Here is a 23910-nt window from a genome sequence, read left to right as displayed (position 1 = left end):
TCCAAGCGGCCTTGGTTTACTACCGGTAGACCGCCTGTCAAGTTTCATACCATTTAGACTTCGTTTGATGCTCCAACGGTTAACCGAGGGACCGAAAAGGCCTCGTGTGTGTTGCAGCCCAACACCCCTCCATTTTGGTCCAAAACCCACCAAAACCCTCTCCATCATCTAGAGCATTCGATCACGATCGCGTGGCCGAAAACCGCACCTCATTTGGACTCTCCTAGATCCTCCTATGCCTATATAAAAAAAACCCCATTTCAATTCGCGGTTCCATTCTCCCCCTAACCCTAGATCCATCCACCGCCGCCGCCGGACACGTCCGGACGGAGCTGGACGCGTACGCCCGCTGCCGCCGACCAATCGCTGGCCGCCACGCGTCCCGGGCCGGTCCCCACATCGCCGCACCGCCCGAGGCCCGCGGGAAGCCCCCGCGGCCCGGCTGCTACAGCGCTCCCGCGCCTCTCCCTCCTCCGCCCGCGCGCCGGCGAAGCGCCCCGCCGCCATCGCGCCGGCCGCCGCGCGCCATTGCCGCGAGCTCACCGCCCTCTCGCCAGAGCACCGCGACGCCGGCAGCTCGCCTCCACCGCGACCCCCTCGCCGTCCCTCGTCGCCCGGTCGCAGATCCGGCCACCGCCGCCTCGCCCTCGCCTCCCCTCGCCGGATCTGGGCTCCGGTGACCTCCGACCTCGGCCCCGGCGACGGTGATCCTCGGGAGTCGCGCCAGCTACAGTACCGGCCCGATCCGATCTGGAAACCCTAGATCTCACGCGGTTGACTTTCCCCCTCTCCTCTATATTTTTTATGCAATTTCATCATGCTATAACTCCGCATCCGTAGCTCCGTTTTGGGCATATAGCATATCAAAATGTTCGTCTCAGAGAGCACATCATTTCATCTCATTGCATCATTTTCATTTGAGTTCATCTTGATGCCCGAAATGCTGTTGGAAGAATGCTATTTGAGATAATTGTCAGATCTGCTGCTCCAAATAGATATTTGTCATTTTTGCCATGATTATTGTGTGCATGATATGCCCAGGAGTTATACATGAGTTTTGTTATTTGTTTTTCCATCTTTCCAGAGGTGCAACCCTTGTATTTTTGTGATGTGTGTGGTGACTAGCACAAGCTTACAAAGTGGAGCATTCGTTAATGCTGATTTCAGGGACTTAGAATTTCCACTAAGTCCTTGAGCTGTTTATCTCAATATGCCATATGTTCATGTTGTTTCCTAGTGATCCGTGCCTCTTTTGAGGATGACCAGTAAGGATGTTTTGTTAATCTTGTAGTGCTCTATCCATCCATGTCCTTGTTTGAAATTATGGAGCACCCTAGCTTGAGTCAATCGAGCTCTACTTTTGCTATTTCGTGAATCTGGGCAGATTTCTACTTGTTAGCAATTTTGCCGAGGATGTTGTTGTTGATCCGTGCATTCTATGTTATTGTTCTTGCCATGTCTAGCTTGTATTTTGTGTATTATTGATGGGTGTATTCTTAGATTGTCATGACTTGCTCTGTAGTGAGTGCATCGAGCTCGTAAACATGCCTACTTGATATCTGTCTCAGCATGCTCCAGTTTTCACTAAGTCTGAGAACTGATTATGTTTTTGCCATGTTCACATGCTTGCAAATGTATTTTATGATCCCTTTTGGCTCAATGTCACTAAGGGACTTTTGTTAAGCTCTTTGAGTAGCTCCATTCCATGCTTTACTTTGCCATGTTTAGGTCCTATAGCATATAGTTTTCATGCTCCAAAGTGTGCTACCTGATCTGAGATTCCAGACAAGTGTTAATTTCACTAAGTCTGAAATCTGTTTACCAAATACATTTTTGACATGCTTGTTTTAACCTGTTAATGGATGAATTGGCTGTAGCTCAGTGCTAGTCTTTTGTTAAGCATCATGAATGGATCCCTTCCATGTATTTTGATGTCATGTTTGGGTGTTGTAGCATGTTCATATTGTTGCATTTAGATGGCTACTTGCTGCAAATCGCAAACCGGTGCCATATTTGAATTGCTTGCCATTTCCAAACCGTAACTCCGATTCCGGTGTTCTTTATATCGTTTTCAAGCGTTTTCATCTCATCTTTCCAGTGGCACACTTGGATTCCTAAGTTGAGGCCAGGTTCATGCATTTCTTGTCAAATCTTGCATGCATCACATGTTGCATCCCGCATAGCATACCATCTTTGCATCATGTTGTTTGAGTTTGCACGTGGTTGATTGTGTCCTTGTTGATTGTTTTTCTTGTTTGGGTAGAGCCGGGAGACGAGTTCACTAACGAGGAGCCCGTTGAGTTTGCTTTCGAGGATCCAGTCAACTCTGACAACTTTGCAGGCAAGATGATCATACCCTCAAAATCACTACTATCTTTGCTTTGCTAGATGCTCGCTCTTTTGCTATGCCTATGCTACGATGCCTACCACTTGCTTATCATGCCTCCCAAATTGCCATGTACAACCTCTAACCCACCATGTCCTAGCAAACCGTTGTTTGGCTATGTTACCGCTCTGCTCAGCCCCTCTTATAGTGTTGCTAGTTGCAGGTGAAGATTGGAGACCGTTCCTTGTTGAAACATTATTTACTTGTTGGGATATCATTATATTGCCTTGTTATCTTAATGCATCTATATACTTAGTAAAGGTGGAAGGCTCGGCCTCTTGCCTAGTGTTTTGTTCCACTTTTGCCGCCCTAGTTTCCGTCATATCGGTGTTATGTTCCCGGTTTTTGCGTTCCTTACGCGGTTGGGTGATAATGGGAACCCCTTGATAGTTCGCCTTGATTAAAGCTTTTCCAGCAATGCCCAACCTTGGTTTTACCATTTGCCACCTAGCTTCTTTTTCCCTTGGGTTTCCGGAGCCCGAGGGTCATCTTATTTTAAACCCCCCCCCCCCCCGGGCCAGTGCTCCTCTGAGTGTTGGTCCAACTCGTCAGCCGCCGGTGGCCACCAGGGGCAACTCTGGGCTGGCCTACCGGAAGTTAAGACAATCTGAGTGTGCCCTGAGAACGAGATATGTGCAGCTCCTATCGGGATTTGTCAGCACACTCAGGCGGTGTTGCTGGATTTTTTTTAACTTGTCGAAGTGTCTTGTAGAACCGGGATACCGAGTCTGATCGGAATGTCTCGGGAGGAGGTCTATTCCTTCGTTGACCGTGAGAGCTTGTCATGGGCTAAGTTGGGACTCCCCTACAGGGAATTGAACTTTCGAAAGCCATGCCCGCGGTTATGGGCAGATGGGAATTTGTTAATGTCCGGTTGTAGATAACTCGAACCTTAACTTAATTAAAATGAATCAACAGTGTGAGTTACCATGAAGGTCTCTTCTCGGCGGAGTCCGGGAAGTGAACTCGGTGTTGGAGTAATGCTTGCCGCAGGTTGCCCTCTAGTTACTCGTTCGCGCTTTGCCTCCTCTTCTCGCTCTCTTTTGCGAACAGGTTAGCCACCATATATGCTAGTCGCTTGCTGCAGCTCCACATATATTTTACCTTGCCTTACCTATAAGCTTAAATAGTCTTGATTGCGAGGGTGCGAGATTGCTGAGTCCCTGTGGCTCACAGATTACTTCCAAACCAGATGCAGGGCCTGATGACTCCATTCCAGATGACGCGCTTGAGCTCAAGTGGGAGTTCGACGAGGACTCACACCGTTACTACGTGTCTTTCCCTGATGATCAGTAGTGGTGCCCAGTTGGGGTGATCGGGACCGTGTCGCATGTTGGGTTGTTCTTTTATTTTGGCGCCGTAGTCGGGCCATGAGTGTTTGTTTGATGTAATGCTATTTATGTACTTTAATTGACGTGGCGAGTGTAAGCCAACTATATTTCTCCCCTTTTATTATCTATATTACATGGGATGTTGTGAAGATTGCCTAACTTGCGACATTGCTTTCAATGCGGTTATGCCTCTAAGTCGTGCCTCGACACGTGGGAGCTATAGCCGCATCGAGGGCGTTACAAGGTGTTTCTTAGGGTTTTCATAACAACAAGTAACATCATATATTTCACATAAATTCCAAGCATAGCATTGCAAACGATGAATTTGATCCAGTAAAAGTTTCCCTTTTTGAGATAAGCGGTGTCGCACATAACAAGCATGTTCATCTAAATATTTGCCCTCAACTAACCTAGTTGGGGTTTCAGCACGAGCACACAGGGATCGAAGATGATCCAAGTAAAAAGCTTCAGTAGTGTGATAGATTTTGAGTGGTTCTTCAACCATTGGTTCAGTAGGTACAACTATTTTTTTTGGTATTTTGCGTTTCCTACCCATAACTAAAGATAGAAAACAACTAAGAACAACAAATAAAAATTACTTAGTGATAAAGCAAACAAGCACACACGAGAATATTCACCCCATGCTATTTGTAACGCCCCAAGACCGGAGCTTCAGTTGCCTTCCAGGGTTTCCGAGTTCCGTCGTGTGATTTGTTTGGTTCATCGCTTTCATCTTTGCATCATGTGCATTGCATCATGTCATCATGCCATCATGTCATTTCTTTTCTTAACTCAACTAAATAAATTGCATGGATCTTCGGTCCATTTAAATCGAGGGTTATTCACTATGGTGATTACTCTTTAAAACATATTCTCCCAATATTTTAGGGAGCTATATAAATTATATTCCAATAATTTGGAATCACCCATAACACACGTGCAGATAATCCCATGCCTTTTTTCTTCGAGTTGATCTCCAAACCTTGCCAAAAATTCTTTCTTCTTTTTTTTGAGGCTCCTCCAAAAGTCTCAACATTTTTGGGCCTTCCGAAACCTCACTTCCTATTCAAATCATTTGAATTAATTTCAAATGAGTTTGAATTCAACTTCAACCGCGTGCCCACTTCTATTATGCGGGATCAAGCTCATTTTTGCAAGTCCGGGGAAATTAACCCTATGCGCAAAATCCTTCCCTAACCCTCTCCTTCTTTTCCCTCTCTCGATTTTCTTTTTTGCTAAAGGATATAAGAGAAGAGAGAGAGAGAAGCCCATCCTAGGCCGGCCTGCTAGACCCAGCCGGCCCATCTAACTCCTCCAACCCTAGGCGCCCGAGCCACCTCTACCGATCCCCTCTCCCTCCGCCGCCAGAGAGCTTCAGCTCGTCCCCATCTCCCTCTCATTCGACCCCCCTCTCTTTCCTTCTCGCATCGCTCCTCCCTCCTCTCGATCCCTCTCCTTCTCCCCACGCCTCCTCCATCTGTAGAGCACCACAGCGCCGTCGCGGCCCTGCCGGTCCAGAGCACCGTGCCTCCGCCCCTGCCATGGACAGCCGCGTCTATTTCTTCGTCGCCACCGGCAGGAGCAGGAGCCCCATGACCTTCGTCGTCGTCCTGCCTACTCCGAGGACCTCCCGCGCCGCCTCTCCTCTGGTTTCTCCTCGTCGCCGTCTTCTGCACCCCGGCCACCCTCGGCATCGCTTCGCCTGTCACCGGCCACCGATGCCCTCGCCGGAGCTTCTGCGAGCTACGGCGCGCCCCTTCTCCTCCTCCGCCTGGTGCCTGCGCAGCCAGCGCCAGGGACCTGCAGGCCGCCGAGTCCAACGCCAGCCGGCGCCCCTTCGCTCGACTGCTCCTCTGCCTCATCCCAAGTTGCCCTGTCATGGCTTTTGCTTTGGCCAGAGACGTCCATGGCCCGACGCCCACCTCTGTTGCTTCGTCGCCAGCCTCCTATCCGCGAGATCCGGCGATGTCAGCCACCAGAACCCACTGCTGCTTCCTGCCGCTGACCACTACCATCGCTTCCTTGCTGCTGCCACCCGGGGTCCTTTGCGTTTTGTTCGTTTCAGACCATCAAGACCGGCAAGACCCAGACTCAGAACACCAAGTACATCTACAAACCAGAAGAACTCGGATGCATCAAGTCCCCGAGGAGACCCGTTTTTCGTCAAGTTCGACTACATTGTGACGCGTCAAGTACCTCTACCGCCTTCTTCGGAATCCCAAGAATGCTAAGTACCTCGACACCCGGCGCCTAGAACTACTACCGACGCCGAAGACCCATGAACAAAAAGCGTCAAGTTCGACTACCGTCGACGTGCACTTCGCCAAGTACCACACCGTTTTGGAAGACCCGTGAACATCATGTTCTCTGCCATGAACGGTTACAGTGTTGTGGGACCATCAACTACCCTCTATGGATCGCCAAGTTCAGTTACTGATGACATATACCACTACCGTCGCCGAGATCGTGAGAACCTCTACTTCCTCCTCGAAACGTGAACGACTACCGTCGACCCCAAGTGACTCGGATTCGTCAAGTCCTTCTACGAAAACGTGTACCACTACCGTCGCGAGTACCTCTACCGTCGTCGTGTACCCCCTACTTCCACTACCGTCACGAGAACAACTACTTCCTCTACGAACTCGAACCGCTCGAGAATGCTCCCTTGGAAGGTATAACCACCGAGACGACCGCCCGTGGACGAATGCTTGTGTTGTATGAGATGCATGTTTGGATGTTTTATCCTCCCATGAACGTTAGTTATTTCCCTCACTTGGCACCGTCGTTGGATCGTGGGAACCCGGTTACCGGGAGCACCCCACCATCTCTTGCGTGTTCCACACGTTCCCACCACACTTTATTTTGCACCGATGTCTCAATGAGTTGTCGGAACCGGAACGTTGCCGTGGCACCGTTTCCGTTGTCGTTGTCGTGGCACCCCTTTCGTTTCTGCCACGATGACAAATGCCTCATATCTTATCATGTCAACATTTTCTTAAAACTTGCATAAAACTTGAACATGTCATCCGCATCATGATAATAACATTTAAAATGTTTAAAATTGTTGTTTTCTTTAAATTGCTAGATGCACATGAGGATTTACATGAATGGTTGTTTGATATTTCCGGCCTCATTTAAACTTGCCTAGATAGGTAGTTTTATTTTGCTTCACCCCTTGCCATGCTAACCAACATTTAATATTGTTGAGTACAATAAACGAGATCGAACTAAATAATTGGTGTGGTGTTCTGTCAATATGCAACTTGTTGCATATTGAGCTCCACTTAACTTGTAGTGTTGTTTGTTGCACTTTGTCATGCCATGCTTCATTAAACCAGACATGCATCATACTTGGTTGTGCATCATGCCATGTTTATGTGGTGGTTTTTTACTATGTTGTTTGCTTCTTTCCGGTGTTGCCTCTTCGGGTTGGTTCCCATAACGTCGCGTTTGTGAGGAACCGTTCGACTACGTCTTTTTGTCTTCTTCATGGACTCGTTCCTCTTCCTTGCGGGATCTCAGGAAAGATGACCATACCCTCAAAATCACTTCTATCTTTGCTTGCTTAGTTGCTCGCTCTTTTGCTATACCTATGCTGCGATACCTACCACTTGCTTATCATGCCACCCATATTGTTGAACCAAGCCTCTAACCCACCTTGTCCTGGAAAACCGTTGTTTGGCTATGTTACCGCTTTCCTCAGCCCCTCTTATAGCGTTGTTAGTTGCAGGTGAAGATTGGAGTTTGTTCCATGTTGGAACATGGTTATTTTGTTGGGATATCACAATATCTCTTATTTAAATTAATGCATCTATATACTTGGTAAAGGGTGGAAGGCTCGGCCTTATGCCTGGTGTTTTGTTCCACTCTTGCCGCCCTAGTTTCCGTCATATCGGTGTTATGTTCCCGGATTTTGCGTTCCTTACGTGGTTGGGTTATAATGGGAACCCCTTGATAGTTCGCCTTGAATAAAACTTCTCCAGCAAGGCCCAACCTTGGTTTTACCATTCGCCACCTAGCCTTTTTCCCTTGGGAGTCGCGCATCCCGAGGGTCATCTTTATTTTAACCCCCCCCCCCCCCCCCCAGTTCTTGTCTAAGTGTTGGTCCAAACTAGAGTCCTTTGCAGCGCCACCTCGGGGAAACTTGAGGGCTGGTTTTAGTTGTATGGAGCGCTCATTCGGTGTTGCCCTGAGAACGAGATATGTGCAGCTCCTATCGAGATGTCGGCGCATCGGGTGGTCTTGCTGGTCTTGTTTTACCTGTCGAAATGTCTTGTAATCGGGATTCCGAGTCTGATCGGGTCTTCCCGCTAGAAGGAATATCCTTCATTGACCGTGAGAGCTTGTGATGGGCTAAGTTGGGACACCCCTGCAGGGATATGATCTTTCGAAAGTCGTGCCCGTGGTTATGGGCAGATGGGAATTTGTTAATGTCCGGTTGTAGAAAACCTGAAGTTGATCTTAATTAAAATTCATCAACCGCGTGTGTTACCGTGATGGTCTCTTTCCGGCGGAGTCCGGGAAGTGAACACGGTGTTGGAGTTATGTTTGACATAGGTTGTTCTAGGATCACTTCTTTATCATAGTTTCTCGATCGCGCTTTGCCTTCTCTTCTCGCTCTCATTTGCGTATGTTAGCCACCATATATGCTAGTCGCTTGCTGCAGCTCCACATCATACCTTTACCTTACCCATAAGCTTAAATAGTCTTGATCGTGAGGGTGCGAGATTGCTGAGTCCCCGTGACTCACAGTTACTTCCAAAACCAGCTTGCAGGTGCCGAGGATACCGTGCAGATGACGCAACCGATCTCAAGGAGGAGCTCGTTGAAGATCTTGTCCTTTGTGTTGTTTCGTTCTAGTCGATCAGTAGTGGAGCCCAGTTGGGGTCGATCGGGGATCTGTGTAGCATTTGGGGTAGTCTTCTTTTATTTTGGCTCCGTAGTCGGGCCCTGATTGTATCTGGTTGATGTAATGCTTTATTCATGTAATTGTGTGAAATGGCGATTGTAAGACAACTATGTATCCTTTTCCCCTTATTGTATTACATGGGTTGTTGTGAAGATTACCTCACTTGTGACATTGCTTTCAATGCGGTTATGCCTCTAAGTCGTGCTTCGACACGTGGGAGATATAGCCACATCGAGGGCATTACACTATTGCCCCCCGGCAACGGTGACAGAAAAAAGTCTTGATAACCCACAAGTATAGGAGATAAATTGTAGCATCTTTCGATAAGTAAGAGTGTCGAACCCAACGAGGAGCTAAAGGTAGAACAAATATTCCCTCAAGTTCTATCGACCACCGGTACAACTCTACGCACACTTAACGTTCGCTTTACCTAGAACAAGTATGAAACTAGAAGTACTTTTTAGGTGTTGTTGGATAGGTTTGCAAGATAATAAAGAGCACGTAAATAAAAAGTAGGGGCTGTTTAGATAAAGACACAATTAAGTTAGTTATAGTAGAGAGCTTGTTGTCACACAAGAAAGTTATTTGTCCGTAGGCAATCGATAACTAGACCGGTAATCATTATTGCAATTTTATTTGAGGGAGAGGCATAAGCTAACATATTTTCTCTTCTTGGATCATATGCACTTATGATTGGAACTCTAGCAAGCATCCGCAACTACTAAAGATCATTAAGGTAAAACCCAACCATAGCATTATAAGGCATCGAGTCCTCTTTATTCCCATACGCAAACAACCTACTTACTCGGGTCTGTGTTTCTATCACTCACGCCACCCACCATAAGCAAATCATGAACATATTGCAAACCCTACAGCAGGGATCCCTCAAACCAATCATGATCATCAATTAACCCATAGGACAAAACGGATCTACTCAAACATCATAGGATAGCCATACATCATTGGGAAATAATATATAGCGCTAAGCACCATGTTTAAGTAGAGATTACAGTGGGTAAAAGAGGGGTTACACCGCTGCATAGAGGGGGGAAGAGTTGGTGATGAGGGCGGTGAAGTTGATGGTGTAGATTGCGGCGATGATGATGGCCCCGGCGGCGTTCCGGCACCACCGGGAGAGAGCCCCCTTCTTCTTCTTCTTTTTCTTCCTTGACCTTCTCCCTAGATGGGAGAAGGGTTTCCCCTCTAGTCCTTAGTCTCCATGGCATGGGAGGGGTGAGAGACCCTCCGAGATTGGATCTGTCTCTCTGTCTCTCTGTTTTTGCGTTCCCAGATTCTGCCCTTTCACCGTTTCTTAAATTCACGGAGATCCATAACTCCGATTGGGCTGAATTTTGGACACGGTTTTTATCCGGATATTAGCTTTCTTGCGACGAAATAAGGGCATCAAACGCCTTACGGGGTGGCCACGAGGGTCAGGGGCGCGCCTGCCCCCTGGGGTGCGCCCAAGGGGTAGGCGTGCCCCCCACCCTCGTGGACAAGGTGTGGGCCCCTGACGTGGATTCTTCTTCTAGTATTTTTTATATATTCCAAAAATAATCTCCGTTGATTTTCAGGTCATTCCGATAACTTTTATTTCTGCACAAAAATAACACCATGGCAATTCTGCTGAAAACAGCGTCGGTCCGGGTTAGTTCCATTCAAATCATGCAAATTAGAGTCCAAAAGAAGGGCAAAAGTGTTTGGAAAAGTAGATACGATGGAGACATATCACTCACCGATCACGCCCTCAAGCACTTTGCGATCTCTAAGGCTAGCTCAACGAATTCGCAACACAAGAGACACAAGATTTATACTGGTTCGGGCCACCGTTGCGGTGTAATACCCTACTCTAGTGTGGTGTGGTGGATTGCCTCTTGGGCTGATGATAAACAGTACAAGGGGAAGAACAGCCTCCTGTGGTGAGGTGTTCTGGTGCTAGGTGAGTGTGTGAATGGATGGGATGGCTTAGATCTAAGGTGAGGTCGCTCCCCCCTACTGTGGTGGCTAATCCTATTTATAGAGGCCCTGGTCCTCTCCCCAAATATTGAGCAGGAAGGGAGCCAACAACGGCCAATTTGTAAGGGGATAGCTAGTACAAGTTATCCTGACAAAAGCAGTCTTCGCCTGCCAAAGGCTCTGGTGGTGACGCCGTCTTGGGCTCCACGGTGACCTCCGTCCTGCTGTCCTGCTGGCTTTGGTCTCGTTGCAACGATATGGATTATGGAAACCTTTGCTTGACGCCTTAGTACTCTTCGTCTGCGCTTGCCTCCTTAGCACCAAAGAGGAAACAAGGACATTGTGAGCACTAGCGCCCACCTGGCACCCGCCTGGTCTCGATCGTCATGGCTCACGTCATTGGAACCTCGCGAGGTTTGCCTGGCCTTGATCTCTCTGCCCCTCGCGAGCCAGCCTAGTGAGGCCGCTCCTGAAGAGGTCTTGTGCCGTCCGCCTCGCGAGGCTTGGCCCCTCGCGAGGGTCTTGAATGCTTGTTGGTGAAGATGGGCCGTACAGGCCTGCTTGCAGAGCCACGCCGTGGGCCGCAGGCAGGCATGTCTGGGAACCCCCGTTCCCATAATGCTGATAGCCCCCGATCCCGATCTTGATCGGGGAGGGAGAGCGAGGAGTGGGGGGGAGTGGGGACATGGGTTAGGGTTCGGGGGACTGGGGAGGGGGTTATACCCCAAGGGGGGTTTTGGGCCGGCCTGGCTGGCAGTGGCCGCTGGGCCACGGCCCAGCTGGGGGGGGGGCACTTTTGTTTTTAATAGTTTCCTTTTTGTTTTGTTTTTACATTTTTCTTTTTTTTCTTTTCTGTTTTCTGTTATCTCCAATATATTTTAGTCTTAGTAAAATACCAAAGTTGTACCTAATTTAGTATATGTAATTATGCCACATACCGAACACTTTAGTTTTGATGTTTGAAAACTTTTGATGTTTGTTAATAATCCAAATTTGAATTTGCATCATTTTGAACTAACGCGAGATTAGCGACAGTAACAGAGGTGACATGGCATCATTAGCAGAGGTTCACTATAGCATAATTATCTAGGCGTTACAATTCTCCTCCACTACAAGAAATCTCATCTCGAGATTTGGGAGGTAGAAGGAAACAGTGCGGGGTATTCTTCTCGCAGATGATCGTCGCGTTCCCAAGTGGCTTCATCTTCAGAGTGATGCGACCACTAGACTTTGAGGAACTTAATCCCCTTTTGACGGGTGCGAAGTTCAGCTTGGTTGAGAATGCAGACCGGATGCTCTTTATAGGAGAGGTACTGTTGTAGCTCAAGCACTTCATGATCCACTGCCCGGATTGGGTCCTTGAAGCAGCGGCGGAGTTGTGACACGTGGAACACATCATGAACCTGAGAAAGGTTCGGCGGAAGCTCCAGTTGATACGCCACTTTTCCACGCCTTTCCAGAATAGTGAAAGGACCAATATAGCGAGGAGCAAGCTTGCCCTTGATCCTGAAGCGGTGAGCACCCTTCATCGGTGTAACTCGAAGATAAGCCTTTTCAACAGGTTGATAGACCATGTCTTTATGATGACGGTCATACTGACTCTTCTAACGTGACTGAGCAGTCTTGAGATTCTCACGAATGATGCAGACTTGTTCTTCGGCGTGTTGGATAATATCCGGATTGAAGAGTGGATGTTCCCCAGTTTCTGACCAGTTCAGAGGGGTTTAGCACTTCCGTCCATATAACACTTTGAAGGGGGCCATCTTCAGACTAGCTTGATAGCTATTGTTGTAGGAGAACTCAACATACGGGAGAGATTCCTCCCATTTCTTGCCAAAGGAAATAACACAAGCTCAAAGCATGTCTTTGAGAACTTGGTTGACGCGTTCAACTTGCCCTTGCGACTAAGGATGAAATGCAGTACTGAATGATAGATGAGTCCCCATAGCTTCTTGGAAACTTGCCTAGAATCTTGAAGTGAACAAGCTGCCACGGTCTGAACTGATAACCAGTGGAATACCATGAAGTGAAACAATTATGGACATGTAGATAGTTGCAAGCTGACTAACAGTGATTGTTTCTTTGACCGCCAGAAAATGTGCAACTTTAGAAAGCTGGTCAATGACGACAAGAATAGCATCATTACCTTTCTGTGATTTGGGAAATCTAGTGACGAAGTCCATTTCAACATGGTCCCATTTCCATTCAGGAATAGAGATAGGTTGCAGAGTTCCAGCTGGCCTTTGATGCTCTGCTTTTATACGACAGCAAACGTCACACTCACCAACATAACAAGGAATTCTTGCTTCATATTAGACCACAAGAATCTCTGACGGATGTCTTGGTACATCTTTGTACTACCAGGCTGGATAGACAGAGGCGTATCAGGAAGGTGCCATCATCGGCAATAGTGAAGAATGAGGGCTTTCCTTCTGTGAGATAGCGTTTAATCTTCTCGACTTTGGAGTCATAATGTTGATATCGCCCACGAGATCTGGTTCGGCAACCAGGGTATTTAGATAACCCTGAGGAACAACACAAAGATTCATCTTGTGGAACTCTGGGGGAGGGGGAGCAAGTGCACCAGGAGGAACAATATGGAGGTTCAGCTTTCTGAATTCTTCAACAAGCGAGGGCTGAACTTTGTGAACCTGGAGGTGGTTGTAGTAAGACTTGCGGCTCAAGGCATTGCCATTACATTAGCCTTGCCTGGTGTATAGTAAATACCCAAGTCAAAGTCTGCAAAAGTCTCCATCAATCTCTGTTGGCGGAGGTTCAAGTCTGGCTGAGTAAATAGGTACTTTAGACTTTGGTGATCGGTGAAGATCTCACAATGATTACCGAGAAGGTAATGTCGCCACTGCTTCAGTGCATGAATGACAGCAGCAAGCTCGAGGTCGTGAACTGGGTAGTTCTCTTTGTAAGGGCGCAATTGACAAGAGGCATAAGCAATCACTTTGCGCTCTTGCATTAGGACACGGCCTAATCCTTGACGGGAAGCGTCCCAGTAAATGACGAAGTCCTTCTTAGTATCAGGTGGAGCAAGCACTTGGGCAGAAGTCAAATTGTCTTTGAGTGCCTGAAAACTTTCCTGACATTTGTGTGTCCATTGGAACTTGACGCCCTTATGCAATAGGTTAGTCAGAGGCCTGGCGATCTTGGAGAAGTTCTCGACGAATCGACGACTATAGCTAGCGAGTCTGAGAAAACTTCTGACATGCTTGACATTCTTCGGAGGAGTCCAATCAAGAATAGCCTGACCGTGTTCTGGGTTGGCGGCAATACCATCCTTGGAGATGACATGCCCAAGATAGGTTACTTCAGGAAGCCAGAATTCACACTTGGAATACTTAGCATATAGTTGATGCTCCCGAAGCTTTTCCAGAACAAGGCGAAGATGTTCAGCATGTTCTTCTTCATTCTTGGAGTAAACAAGGATGTCATCCAGGTAAACCACGAAAAACTTGTCGAGGTGTTCCATGAAGATACAGTTCATCAGATGAGAGAAGGTGGCTGGAGCATTGGTCAAGCCAAAAGACATGACGGTGTACTCGTATGAACCATATCGAGTCACGAAGGCGGTCTTTGGGATATCCTCTTTGCGAACACGGATCTGGTGATAATCCAACCTCAAGTCGAGTATAGAGAACACTGATGAACCAGCCAGTTGATCATACAGAGCATTGATCCGAGGAAGGGGATATTTGTTATGGATAGTGGCTTGGTTAATAGGACGATAATCTTGGACCAATCGGTTCGTCCCATCCTTCTTCTTAACAAAGAGAGAAGGTGCTCCCCAAGGTGAGCAACTTGGGTGAATGAAACCACTGCGAAGAGATGTGTCGATTTCCTCCTTAAGTGCAATGAGTTCATGTGGCGGCATCTTGTAGGGTCGTTTGGCTATAGGAGTGGTGCATGGTTTCAAGTCGATGATGAATTCGACGGCTCTAGCAGGGGGAATCCCTGGAAGTTCTTCAGGAAAGACGTCTTGGAATTCGCAAATGAGGGGAATGTTTTCAATGCCCTCGAGTGGTGCAGCATTCAATGCGTTCAACGCAGAAAGTCTTTCCTCGGCATTCTGAACCAAGCGAGCATTGTAGCTTATTATTTCATCGGAAGGGTGTAGTAGATGGACGGTCTTAGTGGAGCAAACTATAGAAGGAGTATGCGCTTTCAACCAATCCATTCCCAAAATAAGATCAATGCTACAGGACTTTAGTATGATGGGAGAGACAAGGAATTACAGTCCTTCGATTTCAACGGGGACATCGTTGCAAATCATGGATGTTCGACATTGGCTTGCAGGGGTGTGTACTAATAGCGAAGCGTTTATGTCTTCACTTTTAGTGCCATGCATGAATGTAAAATCTTCTGACATGAATGAATGTGATGCTCCTATATCAAATAAAATGGATGCTGGTACTGAATTTACGAGGAGTGTACCCATCACAGTAGCAGGCTGGTCCTGAGCTTCATTGAGATCAACGTGGTTGGCATGGACACGACCATAAGGCATGGCATTGTTGTTGCAGGGCTTGTTGCTTCCACGACCAGCTGCAAGAAGTGCCAATTGGTTCTAGTTCTGGAAGAAATTCCTGGCAAGGTGACCTGGTTGACCACACTTGTAGCATAGACCATTATTGGGAGTGGGAACAGGAGCTCAAGGTGGTGGAGCTAGAAGCCTTGGCTGCCTAGGTGGTGGAGAAGGCAGACGAGGTGCAGCATATGACTGCCTTGGGGCAGGTGCAGTTGGTTGGTACATGATGTTGGGAATCCATATCCTACACTTCTGCGAGGGCGGGACCGAAGATGAGCATGTGTCATGGTTGCACCTGTGAGAGCTCTAGTGTTCCTGCAGACCAGTCTCGACATTGATGGCCTTGTTCACCAAGGTGGCGAAATCAGCAAAGTCATGCACTAGTAGTGTGAGCTTGATGTCAGCTTGTAGTACATCATGGAACTTCTCCTGTCTGCGAGCATCAGTTGCAATGTCCTCTTCAGCATAGCGGGATAAGTTCAGAAACTCCCGCTGATAAGCTTCCACAGTTTTGTTGCCCTGGGTGAGGCTGCGAAACTCACGCTTCTTCCGGTCCATGACTCCTTTAGGGATGAAGCGGGCATGGAAACCGGCTTGGAAGTCTGGCCAGGTGATGATTGTTCCAATTGGCAGAGTACGCTTGTGGCTGTCCCACCATTGAGCAGCGGGTCCCTTCAGGAAGAAGGAAGCAAAGGTGACATAGCTGGCAGGGGCTACATCAGCAGACTCCATCTCATAGGTGATGTCACATAGCCAGTCATCAGCATCCAGAGGCTGAGTTGAGCTATGGTTGATGGTTGGGTTGAGGCGCATGAAATCCTGTAGAGTCACTGGGGTTGGCTGCTGGTTCATATTGGGGCGAGGGAACTGAGCCAGCATAGTCTCCATGAACTAGCGATTCAGCTCGAACTGTTGGATCATACCAGCCATGTACTCAGGCGGTGGTGGGGTGTTGCCACCACGACCACTTGGTCTAACCATCGTGCTAATATATAACAGGGGTAGTTCAGCATTGAGAAATTTGCAAAGACAAGAATCATTCATGATGAAACATGCACAATGAAAGGAGCACGATAGATACTACATAGTAGTTGGCATATCTTACAAAAGGGATCATGCATAGAGTTCAGTATGCAGAGTTCAGTACATAGAGTAAAGACATCATAGGCGGCACGTAGGCTCGCGGCGAATGCATCTAATACTAATAGGCGAGACTACATCCGTCCCAGGAGGAGCTATGGAGGTGGGTGTAGCCCGACAGCTGGTAGTGACGCGACGGGAAGTCCTCCACATCCGTAGCCTGCGGTCCGTGAACACTCTGGTGTAGAACCCGACGTCCATGTGGCAAAAGAGGACCAAGTGCAGGAGTGTAGCCTCCCACATCAGGCCAACCAACACCGTGGGGCATCACGGTCCTGGCTTGGTAGATAGCATAACGGGGCAGCTCTCCAGATCGGTCAAAGGGGTGTAACATCGTCGGAGCACTGTAAAGGTGTCGACGTGGGGTGTACAACTCGTGGCAAAGAGCTCGGTTAGCTCGATCTAGCCCATCTGCATGCAGAACAAAGTTCTGATGGTGGAAGGGCTCTCGGGTGACGGTGGAGTAGGCAGCAGTGTAGTATCCCTCCTCTCCATCGTCGGATGCGATAGCAATGTGCCTGAAAGGGAAAGTATCCAACGCCCGATACTCTCCACGAAGACGTGTCAGAGCAGCGTAAGCAGCATCGTGGACTGCCATATCGATGGTCACTCCAACACCATGAGCGGTGTGCAACACAGTAGTGGAGTCATACTCCCGAGAGTAGAGGTGGACGATGGCACGGTACTGCTCCTGGTTAAAGTCCTGGTACTGCTCGTACATGGTGTACTCAGGGTGCCAGCAATAACCCAGATAGGTCATCATCTCAGCTAGCACAACAGGTGATCTTGAGACTCCAATGGCCATCGTGTGGCGCGCGACCTGCCTCGTGGGTTCCATCTGAAAACAAAGATGTTTCAAAGGAGTCAAATGACAGTGTGTGTATTGTTCAAAATACTATTCTATGGAAAACTATGGCGTACCCAACTTTGGGTGAATGTGGTCACGGGATCCTAATGTTAGAGTTAGTAAATTCGTTTAACACGAGTAGAAGAGAGTTCAGAGTCCCAAAGTAAAGATTGAGGAGTAAAAGATCCTAATACCACCAATGGCGACGTGGGCTCGTAAGACACACAGCCATGTTAGTAAAAGTTTTGCAATGTCTAGACTCGACTTCGGCCAAGGAGTGTGGAAGGGGGGTTCCTGCATGCAGTCAGCTCTAATACCAACTTGTGCCGCCCCCGATTCAATCATACACGCAAACATGTACGATCAAGATCACAGACTCACGGGAAGATATCACAACACAACTCTAAAAATAAATAAGTCATACAAGCATCATAATACAAGCCAGGGGCCTCAAGGGCTCGAACACAAGTGCTCGATCATAGACGAGTCAGCGGAAGCAACAATATTTGAGTACAGGCATAAGTTAAACAAGTTGCCATAAGATGGCTAGCACAAAATGGGATACAGATCGAAAGAGGCGCAGGCCTCCTGCCTGGGATCCTCCTAAACTACTCCTGGTCGTTGGCGGCGGCCTGCACGTAGTAGTAGGCACCTCCGGTGTAGTAGGAGTCATCGTCGGTGGTATCTGGCTCCTGGGCTCCAACATCTGGTCGCAACAACCAGGTATAGAAAGGGGAAAAAAGGGGGGAGCAAAGCAATCGTGAGTACTCATCCAAAGTACTCGCAAGCAAGGATCTACACGACATATGCATTGGTATCAATGAAATGGGTAGTATCTATGGACTGAACTGCAGAATGCCAGAATAAGAGGGGGAAAGCTAGTCCTATCGAAGACTACGCTTCTGGCAGCCTCCATATTGAAGCATATAGAAGAGAGTAGATGGTAAGTTCACCAAGTATCATCATATAGCATAATCCTACCCGTTGATCCTTCCCTTGTCGTCCTGTGGGAAAGCGATCACCGGGTTGTCTCTGGAACTTGTCTAGGTGTGTTTTATTAAGTATTCGGTTCTAGTTGTCATAAGGTCGAAGTACAACTCCGGGTCATCCTTTTACCAAGGGACATGGATATCCGAATAGATCAACTTCCCTACATGGGTGCACCACATTACCCAACATGCTCGATCCCTCTGGCCGGACACACTTCCATGGCTCATGCCCGGCCTCGGAAGATCAACACGTCGCAACCCCACCTAGGCACAACAGAGAGGTCAGCACGCCGGTCTAAATCCTAAGTGCGCAGGGGTCTGGGCCCATCGCCCATTGCACACCTGTACGTTGTGAGGGCCGCCGGTGAGCAGACCTAGCAACCTCCATAATAAAGGAAGTTGCGTTACGCGGTCCAACCCGGCGCGCGTCGCTCAGTCGCTGACGTCAAGAAGGCTTCGGCTGATACCACGACGTCAAGTGCCCATAACTGTTCCCGCGTAGTTGGTTAGTGTGTATAGGCCAGTGGCCAGACTCAGATCAAATACCAATATCTCGTTAAGCGTGTTATTTTAAAGTACCGCGAACGCCGACCAGGGCCAGACCCACCTCTCACCTAGTTGGTCTCAACCTGCCCTGTCGCTCCACCATAAAGATCCACTCAAAGGGCCGTTGGGACAAATGTCCTCTCAGCCCCCAATCCATGAATCACTCGCGGGTACTCCACGAGCCAACCCGACTTTAGTCACCACATGTATCATATATTATGTATATAAGTATATACTCGTGATCACCTCCCGAGTGATCACGGACCGATAGTATAGCATGGCAGACGGACAAGAATGTAGGGCCACTGATGATAAACTAGCATCCTATACTAAGCATTTAGGATTGCAGGTAAAGGTAATAGTAATAGCAAAGATAGGCTATGCAACAGAATAGGATTAACCGAAAGCAGTAACATACTACACTACTCTAATGCAAGTAGTAGAGAGAAGGAATAATAGGCGATATCAGGTTGATCAAGGGGGGGCTTGCCTGGAATCTCAGTCGAGAAGGGGGGTTCGTCAACACTGTAGTCGTACTGGGTAGCAGCGGTGTCTAACAAGAGAAGAGGGGGAGACACAATAAATATAATGCAAACATAAGCATGACGATGCATGACATGACAATGAGCGGTGCTAGGTGTGCCCTAACGCGGTATTAGGTGCTACCGGCGAAGGGGGGAAACATCCGAGAAAGTATTCCCAGTGTTTCGCGTTTTCGGACAGACGGACCGGAGGGCGAAAGTTGCATGTTCGCTATGCTAGGGGCGTGTGGCTGACAAACGGACTGCATATTCGGATTCTCGTCGTTCTGAACAACTTTCATGTACAAAGTATTTTCATCCGAGCTACGGATTATTTTATAATAATTTTCAAAGATTTAAACAATTTCTGGAATTATTAAATTCATTTAATTTGAAAAAATCATTTATTGCGCCAGCGTGATGTCAGCATGACGTCAGGGTCAACTCTAACCATTGACCGGTCAAACTAACGTGTGGGTCCCACTCGTCATTGTCTGTTAACTAATTAACCGAGTTAATTAGTTTAATTAACAGATTAATTAGGTTAGCTAATTAAGTTGATTAATTAATTTAATTATTAATTTTTTGTTTCTTTTTTTACCAGGGCATGGGGCCCCAAGGTCAGTGGCTCCAGGGGAGCCCTAGCGGGGTGGAGCGGGCAGGCGGTTAGCAGGCACGCCAGTCCGTTAGGGCGCTCGCCCAGGCCAGCCACGGGGCGGGGCTGGCAGGGCGCCAGTGGCCAAGCGCGCGGCCAGAGGCGAGGACCGGACCGGTGAGCGGGGGGCGCCTTGGCAGCGGGGGGCTGCGGCGGCTGTGGTCGGCAGGGCGGAGCGATTGGGGGCGGCGGCCGCGGCAGTCGGCGAGGCGTGGCTCAGCCGAGGCGGGGCACCGGACCGGGCGGCGGTGGCGCGACAATAGCAGTAGTAGCAAGGGGCCGGCGGGGCGAGCAGCGGGTGCGGGCACCAGCGCGAGGTGCGGCGGAGCTAGGCAACGACGACGGGGAGGTCCACAATAGCGGTGGTCTGGGTGAGTCGGAGTGCGGGGCGGTGGCGCGGCGCGACGACGACAGTAGGGGAACCGCGGACGCGACAGGGCAAACGACGAGCACAGCGACTGCGGGGCCGGCGAGCGGTTAGAGCGGGCCGCGGCTGGGCGAGCGCGTGCGCGCGCGATGGCGCGTCGAGCAGAGGAGGCTACTGTGGGAGGAGGGAGAGGAGGGGAAGGCGGTTGGGGCGCTCACGTGCGGTGCAGGGGCAATGGCAGCGGGGCGCGGGGAGGAGGACGGGGACGAGGTCGACGATGGAGAGGGGGAGGCGGTCCGGCGAGGTGGCTTCGGTGGTGGCGGCGGTGACTGCGGGAGGTGCCGACGGGGCCGCTCCGGCGAGCCGGCGAGGCATGAGGTCGAGCGCCCCTGATCTTGATCTGGATCAGGGAGGGAGAGCGAGGAGTGGGGAGAGAGTGGGGACGTGGGCTAGGGTTCGGGGGATTGGGGAGGGGGTTATAGCCCAGGGAGGTTTTGGGACGGCCTGGCTGGCAGTGGCCGCTTGGCCACGGCCCAACTGGGGGGGTGGCACTTTTGTTTTTAAAAGCTTTCTTTTTGTTTTCTTTTTACCTTTTTATTTATTTTTCTTTTCTATTTTCTATTATCTTCAATATATTTTAGTCTTAGTAAAATACCAAAGTTGTACCTAATTTAGTATATGTAATTATGCACGTACGGAATATTTTAGTTTTAATGTTTGAAAACTTTTGATTTTTGTTAATAATTCAAATTTGAATTTGAATCATTTTGAACTAACGCGAGATTAGCGACAGTAGCGGAGGTGACGTGGCATCATTAGCAGAGGTTCACTGTGGCATAATTATCCGGGCATTACAGTAAGCTAATGGACGGGTCTTGTCCATCACATCATTCTCCTAATGATGTGATCCCGTTATCAAATGACAACACATGTCTATGGTTAGGAAACCTTAACCATCTTTTATCAATGAGCTAGTCTAGTAAAGGCTTAATAGGGACACGGTATTTGTTTATGTATTCACACATGTATTTAGATTTCCGATCAATACAATTCTAACATGAATAATAAACCTTTATTATGAATAAGAAAATATAAAATAAAAACTTTATTATTGCCACTAGGGCGTATTTCTTTCGGTGATACGCGGCAAATAGGTTCTTAATCAGAAATGTGTGCGAAGACCGATAATAATACAGACGATTGCTGCTAATAAGCCATGTGTGTTGTGGCAAACGCTTGCTGGTATAAAATTGTCAACGATTGATTAAATCATCACTGATGGGTTCCCTAGTTTACTCCGTGTGCGATGTGATTTGCTCTGTCTACAGAAGAACAACATATATAAAAAATAAACATCCAATTACACAAGTGACTATATAAATCTTTCTCACACACCTTAATAAATAATTACATGCATTCTAAACTAGGAGAAACGATCATCTAATCATCTACTTCTTGTGACACTGTTGTCACTGCTCGTGGCTCGATCCCTCGTCTGGGGTAGGACGAAGGCACTTCCTCATGTCAACGATCCGCATGTACATCAAGCAGCTTGTGTATGCGTCCTTGGCCGAGTACTTGACATGTTCTTTATCCAGTCTCTACTCCCAGGCACTGTGCTAGGCGTTCTTGTCCTTCTTACTCTCATCCTTCATCTTCATGTAGTAGGGGACGATGATGGCCGAGGCGAGGTCAACCAAGGAGTCCTAGTTGTTCTTTGTGTTGCCTCAGACCTTATAGTGGTCACGGATGTTGACAAGATTCCGGCAGGCCAATCCGGAAACCTCGAGCACTTCTAGATTGTGATGGTGTCCACCGTAACGAAACTGTAGTCGAGGCTGTTGATAAACCTGGTGAAACACTTGCAAGGCCTTGTGGCTTTGTGGTAGTGGTAGACGAGGACGTCATTCAAGCATACCTAGGCGACGCAACCTTCTGATCATGCCCGGCACGACCGCCGGTGAACTCGAGGTTTACGCCGACCACTTGGTACTTGTCCTCAGCAAGCAACTGCTTCATAGTTTCGATGGAGTTGTCCATCGAGACTGGCTCGTTCGTATACACCACCGAGAAGTCCATCCCCCTCACGTGGGTGTCCACTACGTGAGGCATGGTGAACTGCCGCCCATTGTGGTCGTCAGCCACTGGGAGCATCATTGGAGCCGCCGGATATCCTCTCTGTATGTGTAGTTGTGGGTGTGCTTATTGTGTCGTGGGGCGCGAGAGATTAAGTTAAATGGCCTCGGGAATGTATGGGAGTCGAGCGGCCTTGATTCTCGACACGTCCGTATGGCAGAATTTGCAGCGGGTAACTGCATCGTGGTGTCGCCCCTGGCGCAACCGCATGCATGATGGCAGTAAAAACGGACGGGATCGTGTGCCGGTCTCAAACACTGGCAGCGCCCGCGAAGGGATGCGAGAGTAGAGCGTGCGTGGCCGCCTCAACTACGAGCAACCACACGCATAGAACGGTTGAACACGCAGAAATGGTCGTCTACAAGCCAGCCGGCAGTTGCGAGCCGGCGGTATGATGTGAAACTACGTCACATTCCACATCACACGGTGGTCGAACAATCGTCAACGACGCTGTGTAGAGAGCGGCCGTGTGCCACTACCTCCGTCATGTTTTATTAGTCCCTTTCAGATTCTGTGCCAAATTTTGACCTTAAATTTAAGTACCAAAATGTTAGTGCAAATTGGGATTATGCAACATTTTCTTACAAAAAAAGAAATTCCAAAGGAGAGCATTTTTTGAAATTACAAACAATTTCGTAGAAACCGCAAATATTTTTTCTAAAAAGAGGAACCAAAATTGAAAACGAGAATATCTATCAAAATTACGAACAATTATTTCAAAGATCGAACATTTTTCGAAATTCCCCGAACATTTTCTGATGTGCGAGCAAAATTTGAAAACATGAACATTTTTTAAATTTCTAAACAAATTTGGAAAGCTAAAAAATCATTTCAAATCCTCAAACATTTTTTAAATTGGTGAACAAAAATAAAACTGCAAACATTTTTAAGTTCCCATAACTTTTTAAATTTCAGAACAAAATTATAAAACATGAAAAGTCTTCAAATTCGTGAACAAGATTAGAAATTGGAACATTTTCTGAAGTCCTTGAGATTTTTTAAATATGAGAACAAAATTTTCAAAACAAGAACATTTTTAAATTTGTTAACTAAATTATGATAATAGAACGTTTTTAGAAATTCTTTAAAATTGTTGGAATTTGTGAACAAAAATTTGAAATGTGAACAGTTTTTAAATTTCTAAAGAAGAAAAATAAACTTAAGAAATAAAATAAAAGGAGAAACAGAAAATGTAAAAACGAAAAACAAAGAAGAAAAAAAATGGAAAACGAGAAAAGATAAAGGAGAGAATAGAAAAGAAGAAAAAATAGAAAAGATAAAGGAGAGTAGAGAAAAAGAAAAAGAAAAATTAAACAGAAAAAAGGTTCACAACCTTCTAGAAGGTCTCTAAAACCAAAAAACCAGCTGGAACCTTCTAGAAGGTTCCCAAAACTAGAATGGTTGGAACGCACTTCTAACTTCTAAACGGGCCGGCCTGTCTTGGTCGCTCCCTTCCATTGGCGGCACCCCGGTATTCTGACGCAGAGTGCGGCAAATAGGAAAATCCGTCCTACAGGTGCGAGAACGATGGGAGCTTCCAACCAGCTCTCTCAGCGGAAATTTCTACTTGCCGCTCATTGCGGCAAGTAG

This window comes from Triticum urartu, chromosome 1 (assembly GCF_003073215.2).
Source record: "Triticum urartu cultivar G1812 chromosome 1, Tu2.1, whole genome shotgun sequence".
Taxonomy (NCBI): domain Eukaryota; kingdom Viridiplantae; phylum Streptophyta; class Magnoliopsida; order Poales; family Poaceae; genus Triticum; species Triticum urartu.
The sequence above is the reverse complement of the archived record's forward strand: the minus strand, read 5'-3'. Positions refer to the sequence as shown.